A 23,722-nucleotide genomic window follows, 5' to 3' on the forward strand; every position below is an offset into this window, starting at 1 on the left:
AAAGTGGAACTGATGACTTATGGTAACTCTGTTTAACCTTTTGAAGGATGGCCAGACGGCTTCCCAAAGAGGCTGCACCATGTATATTTCCACCAGCAGCGTGTGAGTGTTCCAATGTATCCACAAAAGAGGCAGGGATTCCAGCTGGGAGAAAATGCAATAATCAAGGTCGCAGACAAGGATCCTGCTAAAGCCATCAGTGAGGGCAGAGGGCAGGGGAAACGGCCATGGAGAGGAGGTGGGCAGTGAGAAACACAGAGTGACAGTGACTCTCCTGCATCTTCATGGGTGTCTTATGGGATGATGGTCCTCTCTTTTACAAGAGGGGTTACAATGAGTTTGATTATGACGCTCTGGAGACAGAGAGAGACAATGAGAGGGACGGAGAGGGAAGCTGGGATTCATTGATTCATAGGGCCTGGATTCTCAGGTCTACGTATGTAGGATGAAACTGGCATAATAGTCAAAATTACCCTAAATCCCATAAAACTCTTAACTCACCAGAAAACTGAAAAGACAACATAAATGTCTGCTACTCTCTGTATTTTGGCTGAGGACTCCCTTTTCTGGGTCACGTAATGGAATCCAGGAGTATTTTAAATATGAAAAGCACAAAAGAATAAATATTCCTCTTTTTCCTTCAAGATTACTATAGTTGACTTCAAGTTAGACATGATGTCATTCTTTTGCACGCGTTCTGCAGGACACCTCGGGTGAAGGCTGGAGGGTGCACATGAAACCCCTTGGTCATCGTGGAGCCAACACAGTGCAGTGACTGGGTGGGGCAGGGCCCAAGGGCAGCATCTTCTGCTTTTAGCTTCTTGGACATTTGTTTTTTGCCCCACCTCCCCCTGCCGACCAGGCATCTCTGGGGTCCTCTAGAACTCTTGATGTTTGGAGAGGCAGAAAAATTTGAAACCCGCCTTCGATAAACTTTCAGAAAAATAAAAGCACAACAAGCTCCAATACCACCTCCAACCATCAGGTTCCAGAAATCATGCTGGCCTTAGTGCAGTCGCCTCTCATCCGGCACGGTGGCATCTGGGAATAAATTCAGTTCGGAAAACTTGCCTTTGCTCTTCGCCACTAAATGGAAGAGGTTTCCTCCCCACATGCCGTGTGGCCTCACACACTTCCTGCCAAGAGTGTAGGAATCCCCAGTTTCCTCTGAGCTTAATGCACCCTGATCGGTAGAAGGACGGATCATCAGAAGTCAAACCCATAAAACTGAAGCCACTTAATCAGCACCCGATACAGCGTGCACACTTAATTACGATGATTACCAAGCCTGAGAGTCATCGTAGTGCATTTTAATGACTCGCCTTGATAGCTAATTGATGTCTCTGGATGGTTCTAGGGCCGCGTGCAGTTCCACCCACACTGGCTCCCCAGCAGGAAGGCTCTCTCAAGCGGCCCCTCCCCAGAGGGTCCTCAGCGGGGTCACAGACAGAGATGCTCAGGCAGCCAGGCTGAGGAAGAGCCAGCATGACATCTCCGTTTTCAGAGGCACAGATGAGCCTCTCGAGCCCTGAGAGCCACCAGGATAGACCTCCTGCTCCAGGGTCACAGCGTCCTTCTCTTCAGGATGGCTCTGCAAGCCTTTTCTTGTATTGTGTGGGGTTTTTTTTCTCACAGGCTGGACCAAAGCCTTCAAAAGCCAGGAATGTGAGCTCCGAGCAAAGACATGAAGCATCTGCCGACCACTTTGCTCACAGTGGCAGCAAGAGGCACCCAGGGCTTCAGGCCCAGGAGAGGTTTCCAAAGCCTCAAGCTAGAGGCTCCGTTTGGCTTCCCCTGAGACTCAGATGTTGAATTTTGATGAATGGAAAATTACAAAGTCTCACTCAAGCCTCACCCTCCTCATCAACTCCTCCCCAAGCACAATACCTTTCCTCGTAGTCCTTTCTTATGGTTTATTGGCTCAAACGTCAGCACCTCGAAAAGGGAAGGCTCTATGTCTCAGATATCAGAGAACCTGTATCTTTACACAAAGTCAGGGACACGTTTGTTGATTTGATGTTTTACTTTTCAATATGCCCCCAGGTGCAAATTCTATTCCCCGAAGTAGTCACAGGGTTGCCCCAATTCAGGAGAAGGAGAATCGGACCTCACCTCCTGATGGTGGCGGGAAGGTCCATTCTATAGGAGAACACGAGATGGGAGAGATTATTGAAAATATAACTTGCTACAGACACTTAGCCTCTGTACATCCAATGTGCCACTTTCTTAAAATGTTGGCCACAATGCACTAATTTCACAACTCACTCATGGATTATGCTCATCTGTTTAAAAAAATGAATGAGGCAACATGCTAAGCCTTTTCCATACAATATCTCTTTTAATTCTTGTAAAAAGTTTAGGAAGCAAATACTTAAATGTTTCCTATTACACAGCAAATCCTGTGTGACTTAAAGAGCTCACCCAATGTGGCAGATCAGCTCAGGCTGATTCCAAAGCAGACCTTCTCCATCTCCACTGGCTGGAGGCCTGTGTGCAGTGAGCAGACGGTGCCAGGAAGCCTTCATGGGGGATTGCAGGAGGGGCTTGATCAAACCGCTTGTGAACTCACGTGGGCTGTTCATGTGAGGCTCGGATCCTCCAATGTGGACCCTGAGCCCTGACCGACGGCCTGAGCAGAAGTGGCGGTGTGGCCAGTCGGCCGTCAGTGTTTCCTGAGGAGGGAGGTACCACAGTCCTGAACCCCTCGTGTCCATGAACAGCTTGCTCGTGGATCCTGGATGAGACCAAGGTGACTGTGGAGGGCAGAGTTTCAGATGGAAAATGTCGTGACTGATGCTCGTCCATCTGGGCGTCCACCAGCGTTTCAGTGAATATTGGGGGACCCACCATGCACAGAAATCATATCAGAGGCAAAGTGATGTTTCCTAATTGCTGGGTTTAGGCAAATGTCAGTTGGACGACACAGATGTATGATTAGATTGGAAAAACCATGGTGATGACGGCCGATGATCCAGGAACAAAGTGTCTGCTGGTCAGTAAACCCCGGATCCCAACTGACCATCCTGGTGTCTGGTCCTCACTCCCCTGAGGAAAGTCACTAAATGTCACTCGGAGAGACTGAAAACCACACTGATCATTATGGAGAAGAAACATTACCATCAGCCTGTGGGCTTTTCCTCTTCATGTAGATTAAGGGTCTGGATCACTCCCAGGTTCTTCGGGGGTTTGTTTTCCGGTCGTGCAGTTGCTGGGTTTGAGTGGAGGGTCACTCTCGCCGTGTGTCAAGCAGGCTGATGCCCGCCAAAGCCCCCCTCACAACAGCACAAACTCCTGGTGGCTTCCCGGCCCCCTGGGCCCTCCAACTGCAGTTTCCCTTGGTTTGCTGTCGCCCTGTGTGCACGACGGCGTCTGATAATCTCTCTCTTCCTCCTTCCCTGACTCCCCCTCTTTGGAACGCCTCCAATGGGGGTGCCTCCTTGGTGTGGATCCCCACCCGAGGGGCTGGCGTGCTGCTCCGGGGAAGGACCCTCAAAACCAGCCCTGGACCCCCTCGCAGCCCTCAGCCTCCTCCCTGCAACACCGGAGAGCAAACCCTCAGCTGCTGCTCTCAGAGGCTCCAGCCACGTCCACAGCAACAGGCCCTGCAGCCTCACCTCCACCCCGTCCCGTCTGGACGCCATGGAGCTGGAGTCCTTCCTGCTGCCCAGTGCCCATTTACCCCATCGTCCCCTTGCTGCGTCTCCCACAGGCCCCTCGAGGGCCCTGGCAGAGGGGACACTGCAGACGGGCTTCCCCATCCCCTTCCCCATCTCCTGCTGGGTCTTGGAACCCCACGCTCAACCCCAGCCCACGGGACAGGGCTGCCGCCAGCCTGGCCCACCAAGGGCTTGGCCAGCAGAGAAGGGTGTGTTATCAGGGCGCTTCCCACTGTGGGATTCTTCAGGGAAACCTGTGTTCCCAGTTCCCCACCTGAGGGAGGGGTCTGGACATTTGTTCCCTCATCACCATCAGTTGCTGGTTGAGGGCTACTTGGTCCTAGCCCTTCCAGCTGCCAGCCCCAGAGACCCTCAGGCAGAGAGGGGCAGGGGCTGGCATTTGGGGGAGACTGCAGTGGAAGGGGTGAAAGCAGGGCACCGCCAGTGTCCGCAGGGTGGGTCCTGGGACGACCAGTGCTAGGTCAGCCTGGGATCCCCACTCTCTGAGTTAGGCTGGTCCTTCCCCTCCTGCCCTTATTCTAACCCCTTGAGTAAGGAGCTGCCCTCCTGTCAGCTCTATCCCTCCCTCCTTCCCCGTGTTCCCGGCAGGCTGGGAGTCCACTCACCTCACAGTCAAGTCCTTTGGAAAACTGGTGAAAATGGTACATTTGTGGAAAGCTGTTCTAAAGGCCAGGCTTTCTCTTGTTTAACTACATCAAGTCCTCCAGGGCAGACAATATTAACCTGAGGATTTATGGAGTCCGTGGATAGATTTCAAGGTTTAAAAATCTTTAAGTTACACTGTCTGCAAATATTTTAAAGTCTGTGAAGTTTTCTGGGGAGAACTTTTCCAAAATCCTGAAAGGAAAGCCTGAGTCAGGAAAAAAATCAAGAAAAATGTCAGACACGCTATTTTAGACTAAAGTGTACAGGGAGCTCACGGTGCAGGCACTCTAACTGCACATTGAAGGAACACGTGAAAACACATGAACTCACGCGGACAGAGGGTGGTTCTGTGACCCCAATGAGGGGTACAGTGCTTGGCACCGAGTGGCCTCCTTAACCCGCTGGTCTGAGCTGCCTCTCTTATCAAGATGATTTTCATCTTCTCTATCCCCTATCTACAAACTTCTGGTGCCAGAAAGGCAACAAAAAAAGTAATATGTGCTGGGTCAGAGAAGTTGTTAGCACTACAGGAGATTCGATAATCAAGGCTACAGCCTCCAGAGAGTTAAGAGCTAAAATTGTCCATCTGTTGGACCTAGAGACTGTCATACAGAGTGAAGTAAGTCAGAAAGAGAAAAACAAATATTGTATATTAATGCATATATGTGGAATCTGAAAAAATTGGTATAGACAATTTTATTTACAAAACAGAAATAGAGACACAGACGTAGAGAGCAAAAGTATTGATACCAAGGGGGTAGGGGGGTGGGATGAATTGGGAGATTGAGATTGACATATATACACTATTGATACTATGTATAAAATAGATGACTAATGAGAACCTACTGTATATCACAGGGAATTCTACTCGATGCTCTGTGGTGACCTAAATGAGAAAGAAATCCAAAAAGGAGGGGATATATGTATATGTATAGCAGATTCATTTTGCTGTACAGTATAAACTAACACAACATTGTAAAGAACTATACTCCAATAAAAATTTTTCAGAAAAGAAAAGAAAATACAAAATCTTATTGATAAATAAAAAAATTGTCCATCTGTATTGGTCAGCTTTGCTGCATAACAAGCCGCCCTAAATGTCGTGGCTCAAACAATGGCCATCTATTTAACTGGTTATTCTGCAAGTTGGCAATGTGGGCAGCAGGGGTGTTCTGGGCCGGATTGGGCTCAGTGGACTTCAGCGAGGCTTGTATATGCATCTGTGGTCAGCTGGTCAGGTGGTGGGGGCTCATGATGTAGGATGACCTGGCTGGAATGGCAGGAATTATCCCGGCCTTTCTCCCTGCAGGTCTCTCATCCTCCTGCAGGCTGGCTCAGCACGTTCATGCAGTAGGACGTTTCAAAGGGCAAAAAGTAGGAGCTGCAAGGCCACTTAGTCCTTAGCTTAAAACTGTCCCATGCTGTTGTCCAAAGTACAAAAGGAGCCCAGACTCAAAGGGTAGGAAAATAGATTCCACCTATTAATGGGAAGAGATACAAAGTATCCTGGCCATTTTGCAGTCTCCCAGACCAGAAGAACCTTCCAGCTGAGCCCAGCACAAATCACCAAGCTGAAGAATCATGACTTCAGTAAATGGCAGCTGTTCTGAGCCACTAACTACAGGATCATTTGTTATGCAGCAGAAATTAAATGATACTTTGTCATAGATTGGATTTCCTGGAGGCAGACACTGAGATGAGGGTTCACATGAATGTATCTGGTTAGGAAGTGTTGCCGGGAAGGCCAGTGGTGGGGCGGAGGTTGGGGACCAGGAGGAGACGGAAGTCCAGCACAGGTGGGCGAGGTAACCAGCAGAGCTCGTAGCTGGTCCAGGTGATGTCTCTGTACCCGGCGATCATTGATTGAGACTCAGGAGTGTGAAGCCCTCCAGTCAAGAGGCCATCCTGTCGGGAGTGACCTGAGTCTGCTCTGCACCAGGTAGCTTCGGGGACGTGTCAGGAGCTGGACGTTGTCAACCCCGGTGTCCAGAATGGGTCATTCTCTCTCCAAGGTCTGGAGCCTTTTCCTTGGAGCCTGCAGAATGATTAAAACGCTTTCATCATCTAGAAATTCTTTTTTATCTTTCTAATGGAACATTTTCATTGCTGCTGTTACAATGCCAGTGCATTTCTCACTGTTGGTACCTCTGGGGAGAAAGCAAACGGCTGTGAAGAGCCCTCATCATGACACTTAATGGCCTTCACTAATCTACCTCCCGGACACGTTCTGCTGGAGAAGTGACCTCAACTCCATTAACCTCTGCCTGTAATTGCCAGACTCTCCTTTTAATCACTTGGTCAGTTCATCTCTTAATCCTCTCTCTGATGCCCACCTCTTCCCCACACCATGTTCTTTCTTAAAGGCAAAGACTCAAGCTAGGCACTGAGCTCTTGTAACTGTTCAGTCGGCGACAGGTGGTTGGAACAAGTCTGTGCAACCCTGCCTAGCATCCCTCACTCCAAACAAGACCTTGGGCATTCGAAGGTTTGCTTTGATTTTCAAAGATGCAGTTATTTCTTCAACATGCAATAGCCATTAGTACTATTGTGCTTTATGAGAAACAAACATTTCAAGGGAAAAAAGTCAAAACTCAGAAGACATATTGGGCTCAGTGGACCCTTTGTCAGGCAGAGACTTCACTTGCCTAGTGACCCTCCCTCATCATCACATCCAAGAGGTTAGAGATTTGCTGGGTATGGAGGCAACATGTGCACCTTCCCATGTGTCTTTTGTGTCATTTCTAAACTTTGACTCCAAACACCCAGTGTGTGGGAATAAATTATAGGTTCCCCTGGGAAAGGATGTACCTCCTTCTAAAATATGGCTGAGATATTTTTCTTTATTATAAGAAATATATATTTGGTCTTCATCCTCATTTCTGGCTCCACAAACACTTGGAATTTCCTAAGTGTTGAGAGGTTTAAAGGTGTCTTTTGTTATGTTAATGAGGTGTCTTCTGGACCCCACTTAAGCATGGGGGCTGCTGGAACTTTAGCCTCACCCCCTGATTTCCGGGGAGGGGAGAGGGGCTAGAGGTTGAATCAATCACCAATGGCCAATGATTTAATCGATCATGCCTCTGCAAGGAAGCCTCCATAACAACCCAAAACGATCGGGTTTGGGGAGCTTCCAGTTTGGGGAACCAGAATGCTTCCACGTGCCACCATGCTGGGCCCCAAACTCCAGGGGGACAGAAGCTCCTCTGTTCAGGACCTCAGCCTATGTATCTCTTCATCTGACTGTTGATTTGTACCATTTAATATCTTTGTAATAAGTTGGTAACCTAGGGAATAAACTGGTTTCCTGAGCTCTGTGAGCAGCTCTAGCAAATTAATCGAACCCAAAGAGGGGGTTGTGGGAACCCAGTAGTGAGAACCCAGGAAAGGCCCTCAAGTACGTGACTACCTTCTGTATGTGCTATACGGAAGGGGGACTAGACGTGTCCCCTTTGATCTAGGGTTCGTCCCAGGATTAGCTGAGGAGGCTCTTTAGAGAGACAGGCAGTGGCTGGATGGAGTTCTTCATTCGGAAGTGCTGGAGGTTAGAGGAAAATGCATCCTCAGAAGGGCCAGTGAATTCAGTCAGGAAGCCCTTGGTGTCCTGAGGTATTTATTACAAACACAGGTCCTGGAAAAACCTCTGATGTGCTGTACATGTGGCGTCTTTTAGATGAGAGGTTCCCGAACTGGCCTGCATTGGAGTCCCCAGGAAGGCGGGTTTAAGCACACACACTTGCTCTGCCTCCTGCGTGTGTGAACCTGTGGGTCTGGGGTGGAGCTTGGAAACTCAGGTCTAATGCTTTCCTGGGTGACGTTCACGCTGCTAGCCCAGGAACCGGAGACTGAGGACAGTGCTGTAGATCACGAAGTGAATTTCCTGGTGGCAAGGACTATGTGTCTTATGCCTTTTATTACCCCATATTTCTCAGCACCGTGCCGTTTTGCTGGTTAGGGTATTCTAACTCATGCTGCAGGAGGCAGCAAGGCTTGCACCGCAATAGCTTAGTGGGGCCACAGGTTTTTTCTCCTTCACTCAAAGTCTGAGTCAGGCAAGTGAGATTGTCCTCCATCCTATGACTCAGGGATCCAAGGTCCCTCCACATAGACGGGTGGCATCCAGGGTCACCGGACAGGAGAGCGCAGAAGGCTAACCAGCAGCCCCTGCACATTTTGGTCCAGAAGTCTCGGACATCACTTCTGTCCACAGCAGTTATGTATCTACACATCACATCTTGGGGGCCCCTGCGGTCCTCTGGAAGTTCAAGTTCTTTATGTCTTCACCTTCCAACATGCTACCTTTCACCAATCCTAGCCTGAGCGGAGGAAGTGTTCTAATTTTCCTTCGGATCAGTCATGGAAAATCTCCCATTGGGCATCTCTGACCCAGCAGACTTAATCACCTTTCCCTGCAGTCAAAGCCGACCTGAATTGAAAGTTGCAGGAACAGAGCGTGAGAGCACTGATCCGGGAGGAGGACGGCCCGAGCTGCCCTTTCCTCCGGTGTCCACAGTGAGTGCCATCTTTGAGGGACAGCCGTGTATTGACTCATGTATCTGGGGAGAAAGAGGGTGTAAATGGGTGTAACAAAGTCTTCACTGCTCTCTTGTGGGTGTAGATATGGATCCTGCCATGCGTCTGCTTTAACAACATTCCCAAAACATGTCACTCGGACTGTGGACTCAGTTACGGAGGCCCTGCAAAGACAACAAAAATACTCACCACACTGCATTGTCATGTGGGTTCAGTGTAGCAAAACCCAGAAGGTATAACCTCACAGAGATGGCACTGCTGTCACTGTGGTGTTGTCACGATCAGGAGGAACAGCAGTGTATCCCGTCTCTGGTGGACACAGGATGCCTCGTCCCATCACCTCCCTCTCCACAGCCTGCCTGCCTTCATGCAGGTGCCCTGGAAGCAAACCCGAGACAGGACCCCAGTGCTGACTGTTTATTTGGGAGCCAAGGAAACATCGGTAACAGAAACATAAGGTGGGAAAGGGAGTCGGGGAAGAGCAGGATGAAAAGAAGGGGTGGGTGTCCAGCCAGTTACTGCTGTGGATAACAGGTGCTCATCCCAACGTAGAGCATGCACCACAGGGGCTGGGGACGGCACTACCAGCCGAAGTTGTGGCTGGTGCAGAGCCTGGGCTGACCGTCACCATGCCCCCCAGCTCCTCCACTTCCCTGGGTGGCGTTTCTGTGCCATTGGACCAGAGGGGACATTAGGGATCGGCGACAAGGTGGGGTGAGAACAGAGGAGCCCCCGCCTATGCCCCCGGAGCCTGCAGGGGGTCAGCACTTCCCAGATCAGTAGCTGTGCATTAGTTACCGGGAAGTGTTGATTTGCTCCAGCAGCGAACCCACATCCACAGCAGCTGCCACTGGGGTCACCACCTGGTTAAGATTCAAGTAATCCACTGTTGTTCTCCAAGGTCCGTCTCTCTCCTACACAGACTGAGCAGGTGAGTTGAAGGGTGGCGTGGTGGGAAACACTGCTCTGCACCTGTCAAGTTCTTGATGGTGGCGCGAATCCCTGGGGTCCCTCCAGGAATGCAGTATGGCTTTTATTTTTATCATTTTCTGGGTAGAGAAAGTTCTAGCAGATTCCACTTGGCCTTTTCCACCATAATAGCCCTCACTCCACATGTCAGGGCAAAAATACGGGGATTCTGCCAGCCGCCGAGAATATTTACTCAGTGAACACAAAGATTAACTCTCCAGCACTAGAGGTCTGTTGAGTCAGACTGTCCTCATGGTGTCTTCATGGTGACCACACCTGGCCTCTGGTGGTTGGTCCCCCCCCACCCAGGCCCTGCCACCCGGGATCCAGTTAATCCCGTTGCATGTAGGTATCACAGGCCAGTGCCTGCCTTTCGCACTGTGAGTTCTGACCTGCAGAGAAGAGTGATCACAGAACTCTTCAAGGATGCGGGGCCCACACAAGTTTATTTCTCATGGTCATGGTGAGAGGTGTGTCCCTGGGCCCTCCCAGCATATGTGAGTAGGTCTTAAATGACAAGTCCTCCAACACTCCTTTTGCTGGAACCTGCGAATTAGTGCTCTGCTGGTTCAGGCAGAATCCCTCACCAGCTACAAAAATGGGCTTTGGCACATGCTCTAACTCCTGAGTTTGCATCCCTGTGTGGACTGCAGCCAGAGCGGCCTGTTGAGTGGAGCTGCAGTAATCCAATTTTACAGAGCTCAGTCAGAAAAACACACACAGCAGACTCATGCTTAGGAGAAAATGTCCAGAACGAAAATCTAATCTAAGACTCCTCTCAGTGGAGACTTAGGTGAATGGCGTAAGTCATCTTTTTGTGTCTTAACCCTGTTTTTCTGAAGCTCAAGCAATACTTCGTGAAATAAGCACCTTCATGCCTCCCCCGCCCCACCCCTTAGACCACCTGAATTAGTGTGGCTGCTCTGGGCAGCTCTGTGCACATGCTGGGTCCCACCTCAAGGGGCTCAGGGCTCTCTGCTCTCCAGCCTCAGGGTCCTCTCCAAAGCCGAGAAGCCCCTCAGCCCACCCACAGGTGCAGCTGGGAGTGCAGCGGGAGTGCATGTGGAGTGGTGCTGGGATAGCAGTGGTTAATGTCCCCAGGGATAAGCATGCCCATGAGGGCTACAAGTCAGTGGATAAATCCCCTTACGGTGACGGCTCCCAGGTGAATTCCACGACGTTCCTCGGAGGTCTCCAGTGAGACCGAGATGCCATCGCCTGCAGCATCACCCGCTCAGTGATGCACCTTCATTGGCTTCCTGTCTGTTCTTCCCTCCTCTTCCTCACTGTGCTTCCTGGGATCACCTCTCACATAGAGTACCTGCACCAAGAAATATATAGCAGGTCTGCTGTTGGGAGAGCCCAGAGGAGACCCCGGCTTACTTAATACCTCTGAAGGTGTGAGCATACACGTGTTTGGTTTTCTCTGCTGTGGAGTGATGAATAGCGGTAAGTCTCTCTCATGTTGGGGGAGACCACAGGTGTGTGCCCTTCATACAAGGAGACTCTTACCCTGGATGATGAATTAATCTCAGGAGGTCACTTTCAATTCTTAATCTTCTTGAATCCACTGACCACTTACTGCATGTAAGGTGTCATGATTAGCACAAGAAGGAGGATAAATGGATCCCATCTCTGGTAGTTACTGTATGTTTGAGGAGGTAAGCACATGGAAATGTGACCAGCACGATGAAATATATTAAAATGATCCAAGTATCAGCCCAGACAGCCAGACGATGGTGTAAGAATCAAGAGATGGGAAATATGAATGGAAACTAGCATATGAGGAAACATCACAAAACCCATGAAACTTGAACTTTGCTCTGAAAAATGAATAGGTTTCTAGCCAACAGGAAAGCGATACCATAATTCTGTTTATGGGAAGAGAAGAATGTTTCCCCACCTTGACCCAAAATAAATGGCTAGAAACTGGCCATTTCCTCTGGAAGTCACCTCTTCCAGGATGCACAGGTGGATGGACCAGCCACCTGTACTAGGTAAGGACCAGGACTAACCCCACAAATGGTAAAGTGGGAGGAGGGGGGACTTGGTGGACCTACAGAGGGAACAGCAGGCATTCTTTCTTTGATTCATTATTTTTCAGCATCTTTTTCTTGGGCATGAATTTTTTCCAAGACCTGCAGAGCTATATACATCTACAAGAAAGACGATGACCTCCAGTTGTGCTTGGGAGAACAGGACACACAGGCATGTGAAGAGTTCTGTTAAGATCTATAAGACAAACAAGCTTGAAGCACTAAGGAAACACATGGGATTCATTTATGAGACCAGCAGTGTGGATACCTATTTATCATAGATTTAAAAATAGAGCAGTCTCACTGCTGGAACGCCATGACTTTGTTCAGCCTGGAAAGGAAAAGAAGACTAAGGCATTTAGGGAAATACACAGTTTCACAGGGGGCTTTGAAGGATGGCTAGGAGTGCGCTGAGCTATAAAGATGACACTGGGCACTCTTGGCGGGAGAATTTCTGGGCAGTTGGATTATTTTCACTAATACCCTGTCCCCTATGCTCATGGACGCTTGTACTCTCCTTCTTCATCCTACCCTCCTATTTAAATCCTTTATATTCAAAGGGGCTGGAATCCCAGAATGGAATTCTGACAATGACCAAACAAACAAACAAAAATCTTTGTTGCAAATATATGAAATAACCTTACTGAAAGGAGTGGGGGATCAAAGTGTTGACCTAAGTAATTTTAGAAGTGAATGTAACCTGTAGGACTAAAGGCAAAAGGACATGCACATGAGCATCATACTCTAACTGATCAAACTGTTTCCAGCAGGGGCACAGGTAAGCAGGTCTGAACCCATCATCCACCTACACCAGAAACGAACAATTAGGCAAAATGAGAGCAGAGGGTGGGAGCCGGGTATCTCACTATTGGAGGGGAAGGTTACAGACAATCTAGGTCTAGAAGGATCCATGTGAAACTGGATTGGAGTTGGAAACATCAATAGGAACTTACGTTTAACTTAGTGTAGTTACAGATGGATATACATATATTTATGTATATAACTTTATAGATATATGTCCATGTGCAGGTTGATATATACACATGTATATTTCCTTGCTCTTTCTGCTGAGATGGCCTGAGATACTCCGATAGTAATGAGCACACATAGCACCCAGATTTGGGGGTTTGTGGTAGGCAGATAAATGGTCCCCCAAAGATGTCCACGTCCTAATCCCAGGAAGCTGTGAGTGTTATTGTATGCCTGGGCGAGTTAAGGCTGCAGGTGGAATTAAATTTGCTAATCGGATGACCTTGAGATGCGGTGATTATCGTGGATTATCCAGGTGGGCCCAAGGCAATGACAAGTCCTTATAAATAGAAGCTGGAGGCAGAAGGGGGAAGAGTCAGTGTCAGAGAGACTCAGTGTGAGAAAGACTCAACCAGCCATCGGGGGCTTTGAAGACAGAAGGGGCCACAGCCAAGGGTGCAGTCATCCTCTAAAAGCTGGAAAAGGCAAGACGAATGGATTCTCCACGATGGCATGTACCCTTGATATGATGCAACATGGTCCTCCTGCCCAAAACCCGGAACCCTCATTCAACCATGAGAGACACAGGTAAGTCGCAATAGAGACATTCCAGAAAATAGTCAGCCAGTGGGCCTCAAAACTGTCAAGGTCATCAAAAGCAAGTAAATTCTGAGAAACTGTCATGGACAAGAGGAGCATAAGGAGACATGAGGACCACACGCAACGCTGTCCTTGATGGGATCCTGAAACACAAAAGGCGTCTGAAGGAAGGATGGACTTTAGTGACTAATATTGACATATCAATATTGGTCCATTAATGAACAAATATAACATGCTAATATAAGTTGCTCATAACAGGAGAAACTAGATGAGAGGTTTAGGGACCCCTCTGTACTACCTTTGCAATTTTTTGGTAAATCTAAAACTAGTTCAAAATTAAGAGTTTATTAATTAAAAAGGGGGATTCCATATATACGTGTTAGCATATGGTATTTGTTTTTCTCTTTCTGACTTACTTCACTCTGTATGACAGACTCTAGGTCCATCCACCTCTCTACGAGTAACTCAATTTCGCTTCTTTTTATGGCTGAGTATATATGTGCCACATCTTCTTTATCCATTCATCTGTCGATGGACACTTAAGTTGCTTCCATGTCCTGGCTATTGTAAAATAGATAGCTAGTGGGAAGCAGCTGCATCGCACAGAGGGATCAGCTCCGAGATCAGCTTTGTGACGACCTAGAGGGGTGGGATAGGGAGGGTGTGAGGGAGATGCAAGAGGGAGAGGATATGGGGATATATGTATACATATAGCTGATTCACTTTGTTATACAGCAGAAACCAATGCAACATTGTAAACAATTATACTCCAATAAAGATGTTAAAAAAGGGGGGGATTAATATTGAAGGGCTACATAAAGTGAGGACCAATGGAACTTTCAAGACATAAGGAAGACATAAGGTACTGTGTGTGGGGGGGAACTTTTTTCCTCTACCCTTCTAGGCTTTTCTGGCTGCTCTAATAACTAAATTGACCTGAGACAGATAAGCAGGAGAGGATCAAATTTTAATTTTGTATGTATGGGAATTCATAAAAATATGAGACTCAAAGACATGACCAAAGCAGACAGTTTTAATACCTTTTAGACCAAGAAACAATACATTTGTGAGGGATTGACAAGACAAAGAAGTTTGGGCTGGGGCAGTAAATGAGTGAAGAAGTAACTGGTTTGTTTACGCACCCTTTTCAGCCCTGCGTTCCCCATCTCTGGTGACAAAGATATTTCTCTGGTACAGGGAGACCACCTTTCACCTGGGAGATTTATTTCCCACTTTCAGGGGGGAGGTCAGAGGAGGGTCAGTGTGCCCTTCTTGTACCGGCTGCTTCTAAAGTAACTTTAATTCAAAAAAATCAACATGCCAATGTGGCATATGTGAGGGTGGCCTGCCCTGAACCCATGGCTACCAAAAGCTATCTTGAAAGGAAAAAAGGTCCCTGAACCTTAGAAGAGTTTTACAAGGTTAACTTAAAAGCTCTGTAAATCATTATTTAAGTGAAAGTTCTAAGTAGTCTTGGAACTGGTGTACTTTTTCCCATTAAAGCAGTTTAGAAAATGTGCTTTCCAAGTGGGCCCCTGGGAGCGTTCTGGGTTAGTTTTGTGCACATGCTAAGTAGCTTCAGCGTTGCGCCCTGGGTGTTAAAGAGTTGATGAGATCGTTTCCGACCAGCTCTTTCTCTCTCAGTTGAAAGCAAACCATCCTTCTGCGCAGATCCCATGTCTCCCAGGGAGCCCCGGGGAGAGGCAGGCTCCTGGGGGTGGCGGGGTTCTGAGCAGACCTCCCAGCAGTACTGCCCGGGGCCAGTCGGGTCCCAGGTCCTTGGACTCAGAAGGGGGCAGGATGCGGTTCAGGAGGGGGGCATGGGCCAGGCTGCAGGATGCCCGCACCATGAGCTGCAGAGCCTTCATACAGCGAAAAGCCACAAATCATAGAAGAAGATTAATGGGGAAAAAAATGACCCCCAAAGAGAAAGTTTTAATGCGCAGGGGATACATTTTAAAAATAAAGCAACTGGGGGTTTCCCTGGTGGCGCAGTGGTTGAGAATCTGCCTGCGAATGCAGGAGACACGGGTTTGAGCCCTGGTCTGGGAAGATCCCACATGCCGTGGAGCAACTAGGCCCGTGAGCCACAACTACTGAGCCTGCGCGTCTGGAGCCTGTGCCCCACAACAAGAGAGGCCGCGATAGTGAGAGGCCGGCGCACCGCGATGAAGAGTGGCCCCCGCTTGCCGCAACTAAAGAAAGCCCTCGCACAGAAACGAAGACCCAACACAGCCAAAAATAAATAATAAATAAATAAATAAAATTTTAAATAAATAAAATAAAGCAACTGTTTCTTCCGGGGAAAATTGAAAGGAGATGAAAAGCAGGGCCTTTTCTTTCTGCCTGGGAGAGAAACTCCCCTCTTCTTGGGCTGTGACCTCTGCCCTGAGATGTCACCCACCCCTTCATTACTCCAAGACGGCATGTGTGGTGTCAGCAGTGCAGGCTTCCTTCAACAGATGGGCCACGATGCCTGCCGATGGTGCCGATGACGCTGGGCGACCACCGCTGCCTGCAACCCAAACAGCCTCAGCCTCTCAGGGAGGTGACCGGGTGGGACTGAGGGGTCCCAGCGCCCGGGGCTCAGTCCATGGCCCTCGCCCACTGCAGGTCTGGGCCTCAGATCCCCACGCAGTGAAATGGGCCCGTTGATGCTGGTGGGGCCCTGGGCAAGTCACCCCCAAGTATGCCTCGACGGCATATTGAATATTTTAAATTAAATTATTTATGAAACGGCCAATGCAAGAGGGACACATTGAACTCTTCTCTGTCCCCTTGAAGCAGGAAATGGATCTCTCGTGTGAAAGATGTCCTCCCTCTACCAGGAGGTAGAAGGACACCCTTATCCCCAGAGACAGGGACCCCAGGCAGAGAAGCTATATAAACAACCTTGTTCATTCACTGCCCCAAACCCATGTTTCAATTCTTCACTATTTGGACACCGAAACCTGTGTCTTTGTCCTGTCAATTCCTCACAAATGTATTGTTTCTTTGCCTAAAAAGTATAAAAGCTGCCTGCTTTGGCCACTTCTTAGGTCCCATTTCTATGAGAGCTTCCTGCACATGAATGGTACATATATAGAATGGAATATTACTCAGACATAAAAAGGAACGAAATTGGGTCACTTGTAGAGATGTGGATGGACCTAGAGTCTGTCATACAGAGTGAAGTAAGCCAGAAAGAGAAAAACAAACATTGTATATTAATGCATATATGTGGAATCTAGAAAAATGATACAGATAAACCTATTTGCAGGGCAGGAATAGAGACGTAGACGTAGAGAACGGACATGTGGACTCGGGCAGGGGGAAGGGGGGATGGCACGAATTAGGAGATTAGGTTTGACATAAATACACTACCATGCGTAAAATAGACACCTAGTGGGAAGCAGCTGTATAGCACAGGGAGCTCAGCTCGGGGCTCTGTGACCACCTAGAGGAGTGGGAGGGAGGTCCAAGAGGGAAGTATAGGTATACAGAGAGCTGATTCACTTCATTGTACAGCAGAAACTAACACAACGTTGTAAAGCAACTATACTCCAATAAAAAAGTTTTGCTTCTTTTTTTCCTCATACTAATGGGACACATTAGTCTTGTGTCAATTTTTTTATTAGTCCAGCCACAAGAACTCAAGAAGGGTGAAGGGTTTAAGAATTGTGGAAACTGGAGAAGGAATGGTACTGGAAAGCTAGGACACAGAAGGAGAACAATGAATAAAGAGAAAAAATACTCGCGTTGAGAAGAAAAGCAGCAGGGCACAGGCAGAACTAATTCAACACAAAGACAAGATGGTCCACCAACAGGGTGTCAGTGTGGAAAAGTGTCAAAGCCAACAGGCCAGCACTGTGAGTTCCGTGGTGAGTGGATTTGGATACAGGCTGTTTTATGTTTATTTTTTCAATGAACCATTTGTTACTTACTCTAAGTAACATAATAAATCCTGGGAACCTACTGCTGGACATGAGTGCTAGAACACTGATAATATCCTGTACCAACTCCATCATGTTCTATTTCCTTGACTCTCCCGTATTCAAAATAAGACAACCTTCTATGTACATCTTGTCTTTTCTTCTTTTTGGACAGAATCTGCTCATGCTTTCTGAAAGATGCATTTCTTTTCAGACAACACGGCATCGCACGCGGCCCTTCCAGCGCCTTTGCAGACAGATAGCAGGAGGGCAGAGGGCAGCCCTGGGAGCCTCCAAAGGCCTGAGCTTAAAATTGAGATCTGGAGCCATTGATTCAGCACCTGGGCTATGTCAGCGTTTCTACTCACAGAATACACAGCCCAGCCTTCAGGACACTCACTGCGCGGGGTGGGGGTGGGGGGAAACCCTGAAGACAAATTAATATAAAAGGAGTGCCGAGCACACAAACAGAACGCTGAATTAACTGTGTCTGGAGGAGGCCGGGGTGTGAAGCTCTTCCCAGGGCTGCTGACACTTGATTAGGACTTGGGGGAAGAAGAGGGGCTTGTCAGGGGACTGGGGGTGCGAGGGGAAGGCAGAATGCTCCAGAAGGGGCAGCAGAGATGCAGGGGCTGGAGAGGCTGAGGGCACAGCACCCCTAGAAGTCACTGGGGAGGGGCTGAGACCCCCCTCACTTTCCTCCTATGAATCTGCTCTGCCCACCACACGGCCACGAGCCACACGTGATTATTGAGCTCCCAGAACGTGGAGAGTCCACGATTAGAGGGTCTGCCGTGTAGACACATACTGAACTTCAAAGACTTATTATGAAAAAAGGATGCACAATAGCTTGTTAACATTTGTACATCTGTTACAGGTTGAAATAAAAAGGTTTGGGATATGTTGCGTTAATATTATTAAAATTAATTTCACTTTTTTTTTTTTTACTTCTTTTAATGTAGCTGCTGGAAAATTTAAAGTTACGTATGTAGCTTGTTTTAGATTTCTACTGTACAGCACTGCTCTAATACGCTGGCCCTACAGCGTATCCTCCAAGATTGATTTGAAAAAATCTCCATTTTGGTTGCATCTTTAATGCATGGGACTTTGTGTTCTTTAAAGAACATCACCTCATTCATCTGCAAACATCCACTCAGAGAAGCAGCAGAGTTTAGGTCAAGTGTGATGAGGCTGATGTGGTGTGTGTCTTCTAATTTGTTTTGCAGGAGTCAAGGGGGTTACCTTATTCTAAAAAAAATCCTCATGAATCATGCTTGAGGAAGAGATAAAATTACAGTCCCTTGTTTCCAAATCTTTGTTACCAATGTGTGAACGCTTGATTCTAATAGTTAAACAACTCTTTGGAGACTGAACATAATTTGGTTCAACAGCCTGATTTTCCTGGGTAGCTATGACTTGCGCAAGGTGATCATGGCTCAGGTCACACGGCTCAAATGTGGGTCAAGTTTAGCCTGTGGTGTCTCTGGGTAGATTTCCAGCTAAAGTGCTTAGGATCGAACAGAGGGAGGTATGCAATGGCACAGGGCATTTCCCTGTGACTCAAGACCTCGGATGCCCACCAATCACACCTCCTCGTGGTATGTCCAAGGCTGCAGTCTTGACGCCAAGGGGGACAGGAGCCCACATTGTCCCCAGGACATCACTGCCTCTTCCACAGAAACAACCATAGTTCCTGCGGCCTCCGTGGGTATCAATCACAGCATCTCCCAGTGCCAGAAGCCCCCACCACAGAAGAGAAACTCGCTTCATCCTAGGGATGGGGGAGTCAGGAGCTCTGAAAGGTCCTGATTTTGATTAAACCCTCCTGAACACTATCTTTCTCTCTTCCTGACAAAAAGTAGCTGACATTTCCAATATCGTGGTCACCTCTGTCCCCGCGGATAAAAGCTCGGTGGGTGGACCCTCACCGCCATAAGCTGAGTCATAATGTGTAGACAGAAATGGAAGCTACGGTGGTATTGGTCATGATGCAGAATAATTGGTGCGATCTCAATCTGTGCGAGGCACCTCATCCCATTAGCTCACGTAACCCTGAAAACACAGGTACTGTCACGTCCCTCATCTCACCGATGACAAAGCACAGATGCAGAGGGTCCAGTCGCTTCTCGCCCCACACCCCGCATCCCACAAACAGCCATGAAGTCAATCCCAGCAGTGGGGTGTCTCCATCCAGTAAGCAAGTCAACATTATGAAATACTGTCTCCAAGCAACTGTACACTGGGTCTAGATTTGATCCAAGGAGAGAGAAATTAAAGGCAGCAAGAAGAAAATGCGAAAGTCTATATGTCAATGAAAACCAAGGCCAGCGACTGTCAGAGGCTCCAGGCCCCACTGAGAGGGAAGGTCGTAGGGACGATCCTCCGACCACCAGCGGCAACTACCGCCCCGCCGACCCCGTGAGCACTGCGTCTGCAAGCGTCACGGGAACGGCCCATGAGGAGGATGCAAATTCTGGAAGCATAAACATAGCTTCATAGAGAGAGCCAGGCAGATCAGGGAGGATTATTTGGTGTAGTTGAGGGAAAAGTTTAATTTTGACGCTTTCCATGCTTATATACCAAAAACTATATGCAAGGAACTCTTCTGTGTGTCTTTGTTGAAACAGCATCTAGGTTTTAGTTAGACAGACGTCTAGCCCACCACACCCACTATGAGCCTGCACTGGCCTCTCCGGGCTAGCAGCGTGTGGCCCGAGAGAGGCAGGGGGTAAGGAAACAGGGCTTCACCCTGCCCTTCCCTGGGCCTCCTTTCAGGGTGGTGGGGGGCAGTCGTGAAGGGCCAGACGCACTTAGCAGAGAAAATCTGAGGACAGTGGCCCACAACCTGCCAGGCACAGTCTGTTCCCATTCAGAGCTGAGGCAGAACCCGGGGTGAGTTAGCTGAGAGCCGGAGGGACAGTGCCGGGAAAGGACAGACCTGACAGGGGTTCTTGGCACCAAGAACAAGCTGGGAAGAGTACAAACCACAGTGACGTGTGTGATGAAGGACGTGGGCATATGCTCTGCCTCTAGGTTTTGCCAGTGTTTCCCTTACCTGGGTCTGTACCACCATCTACTACAGAATTCAGTGGCTCAACACGGCAAAAGCTGGTTATTTCTCCCAATTCTGTGGGTCAGGGATTCGAGCGGGGCGGGGTGGTGCCCCCTCCTTGCGGCACAGGCTGGGACCACTCCCTTGGCTGCATTCAGTTGGCTGAAGGCCCGAGAAGACTCCATGCCTCCCCCTTCCCTGTCCTTCCTGGGTCTGTTTCTCCAAAGGCCCCATGGTCCAGTCGTCCAGTCAAGGCTTCCTGACTGCATGGGGATTGGGTTCCCCACAGAGTGTGGATGTGATTGCTGCCAGGCCTAAGGCTGATGCCCAGAGACCCTGCTGGTCAAAGCAAATCGCAAGGCCGGCCTCGATTCTGGGGTGAAAGGGTTCCCCCTGCAGATGGAGAGGACCGAGGGGATTCGTAGCAGCCGGATCCAGGATATGAACTGAGTCGTGGGGATTCGCAGGTGGGATCCTCTCATTTTACCTGATTCACAGCGTACTCCCGGGGCGTGAGTGGTCCTGTTCTAGGAGGACAGAGCCGTGAGGTCTTTGGGGCTGGGTCCCCAGGCCGTGCCCTCCCCGCCAGCAGCTTTTTCTTGGTTTTCGTGGAACGGCAGCAGGTGCCGGGTTGGGGTGGGGAGTGGAAAGTCGTGACCTTGCTACAGAAACACTTGCTTTCTTTGCTTTATTCTTACTCCTTTTTTTTCTTGCTAAATATATGTATTCAACAAATCAATGAAGGACCAAGATCCTCTCCACACTCTTCCCTCTTAAAGTGATTCTGACTTCCATCCCCATAGACTGGTGTCTATGAACCTAATATAAATTGAGTCATTTACTGTCCCTTTTTTTCACTCAAACATTCTGTCTCTCACATTAATCCCATTGGCACGTGGACGGTAGTTTGTTGTTGTCATCATGTAGGGTTCTGCTGGAGGCGTGCACCCAGGGGAGGCCCTGGATCTCTCGGGTTTTACCTGTGATCACCCAGCTGAGACCACAGAAGCCCACCCGGGGAGTCTGTCTGGAGGCTGCTCTGAGGGGTCCTTTGTCTCATGAGATCTGACAAAAGTTACAGCCCAGCAGAAATCTCTCTGAAAAGCACAGTACCCGTGATCCTCTCTTGGTGGGGAAGTTTCTGACCTGCCCCTGTCTGTCCACCACCGAGGAGCTCCAGGGGATGGACAGTCCTCCCACAGAGCCTTTCCTCTAGTAGACGCTCAGAAGCCACCATCCCCACCAAGGATGCCAGCATCGGAGGACGTTCCCTGGCATCAGAGTCAGCGCTGTCCCAGGAAGCAGAAAGTGCGGGAGGATCACACCTCCCCCACAGCCCTCCCTCGCAGGCCGACTGCCCTGGTGGGTGGATGCCCCGGCCCCCACGTCCCTTGGAGCAGATGACCCCGAGATGCATGTTCCACACCGATTCCCAGATCCCTGGGGAAGCAGCTCCAGTGGCCCATCCGACTTTCTGGATAAGGCAGCCTCTTATCAGCTGGGTCCCCTCTCCCATCTCTCATCCACTCACCCCTTCAGGAACTTCTTGGGATCCTCGACCAAGTGACCTGTTTGCAAACAAATCCTTGCCTCAGGGTCCACATGAGGACGAAGCCAACTTGGACGCCTTTAGACACAATGTGGGTGTGGCTGTGGACAGAAATCGTGGGAATCAGTGCCAGCTTCTTTGTCTGGTCCACCTCCCTCTTCTGTATAACAAGGGCAAAAAAATCTTAGTAGAAACTTTGATAATAGACCAAAGTCTGTGTGTGTGTATGTATACATAAATATATATATATATCTATATATATCTATATATACATATATACATATGTTTTGAAAAGCATTTTTTCCCACAAGTGCAGGCGCACTTGTCAGGGCTCTGTTCAATTTCAATAAGCAAAGCCCTCAGCTTTTCTAAAGTAAGGCAAGCTTTAAGTTGACAAGATTTTGGTTGCCTAGAGATTATCTTGGTGATACGCTGACTGGTTTTTCTATTTCTAAAGGAACTTATTCCACTGCTCTTTTTGTAAAATACTGAGAGCTCTCTACTTCTTCACATATTTCCACTTTGCTTTTTAAATGTGCCTGAACCTTAGCTTATGCAGTAGCTTCGACCCCACTCTGATCTTCACCGTCGGTGTCCAGTGTGTGTAGAGCACAGACATTTCTTTTCGTTCTTCTGCCTTCTGTGTTTCAAGATGTGCATACGTATTTACAGAAAGGGAAAAAAGTAACATTCCCTCTCCTTAAAAATGTAACCTTGAAAGACAGCAAGCTTCTGGAAAATAATGTAGGAGAGTATTTTGATCACTTTCAAGTGAGGGAAGGATTTCTTGAACATGAACAAAAGCACATCTAGCAATAAAGGAAAACATTGCTGAGTCAGACTGTGCCTTTAGCAGTTCGTTCATCAGAAAACATCATTGAATGAGTAAAAGGTAGACAATAGGGACAGAGAATAAGGCCAGTGGAGTGGACTCTTAACGCCTACAAATCAATAAAAGAGAGGCAACCGAAAGGAAAGTGAGTGGAAGGCTGAACAGGCACTGGCGGAAAGGGATCAGCCAGAGGGCTCATCACGCATGAAAGGGGCTTGATAGCTTAGTCCTCAGGGAGGTGCAGGCGATCACAGAGGAGAGGGGCCATTAGACACGTGTCAGAATGGCCAAAACAGAACAGAGCAAGTCCTGTAAGACCAGTGTTTGTGAGCAGGTGGAGACTCAAACTCACACTGCCATCTCTGTACGTTGGTGAACCGCGTTTATTAATCTAAACATGCATATACCTCATGATATAGCAGCTTATTTTCCAGGCATTTATGGCATGTACAAGAATGTTCATAATAACCCTGTTATAATGGCAAGAAAATGGGAAAAACCCACATGTACATCATCGACACTAGAATGGATGAAAAGTATGGTTTATTCATACAGTGGGAAGCTGGCCCAGCACGTAGAAAAAATACACCACTGCTCTACGTGACAACGAGATCAACTTCACAGACACAGTGAAGCTGGATTCAAAAGAACACACTTCAAATGACTGCATTTACAGGAAGCTTACAAACAGCGGTCTACAGTGAAGGAAGTCGGAAAATTGATTACCTCTGTGGAAGAAGGGGGTGTAGAGAGTGGCTGGGGAGTGGCTTCCTTGTCCGTTTTCATCTAGAGCATTAGCGAACCGAGAAGGCACTTGGAAGGAAGGAGCAGAGAATAATCCATAGACAAATGCTCTGTATCAGCTCCTCCAGGCTGTGGTGAAGAGAGCATCAAATAAGAACCACCTGGGAAGGTTCTGAGTCAGTATCAACATGCAGAGTGAGCCCAAGTC

The sequence above is a fragment of the Balaenoptera acutorostrata genome, chromosome 15 (genome assembly GCF_949987535.1).
Source record: "Balaenoptera acutorostrata chromosome 15, mBalAcu1.1, whole genome shotgun sequence".
Taxonomy (NCBI): Eukaryota; Metazoa; Chordata; class Mammalia; order Artiodactyla; family Balaenopteridae; genus Balaenoptera; species Balaenoptera acutorostrata.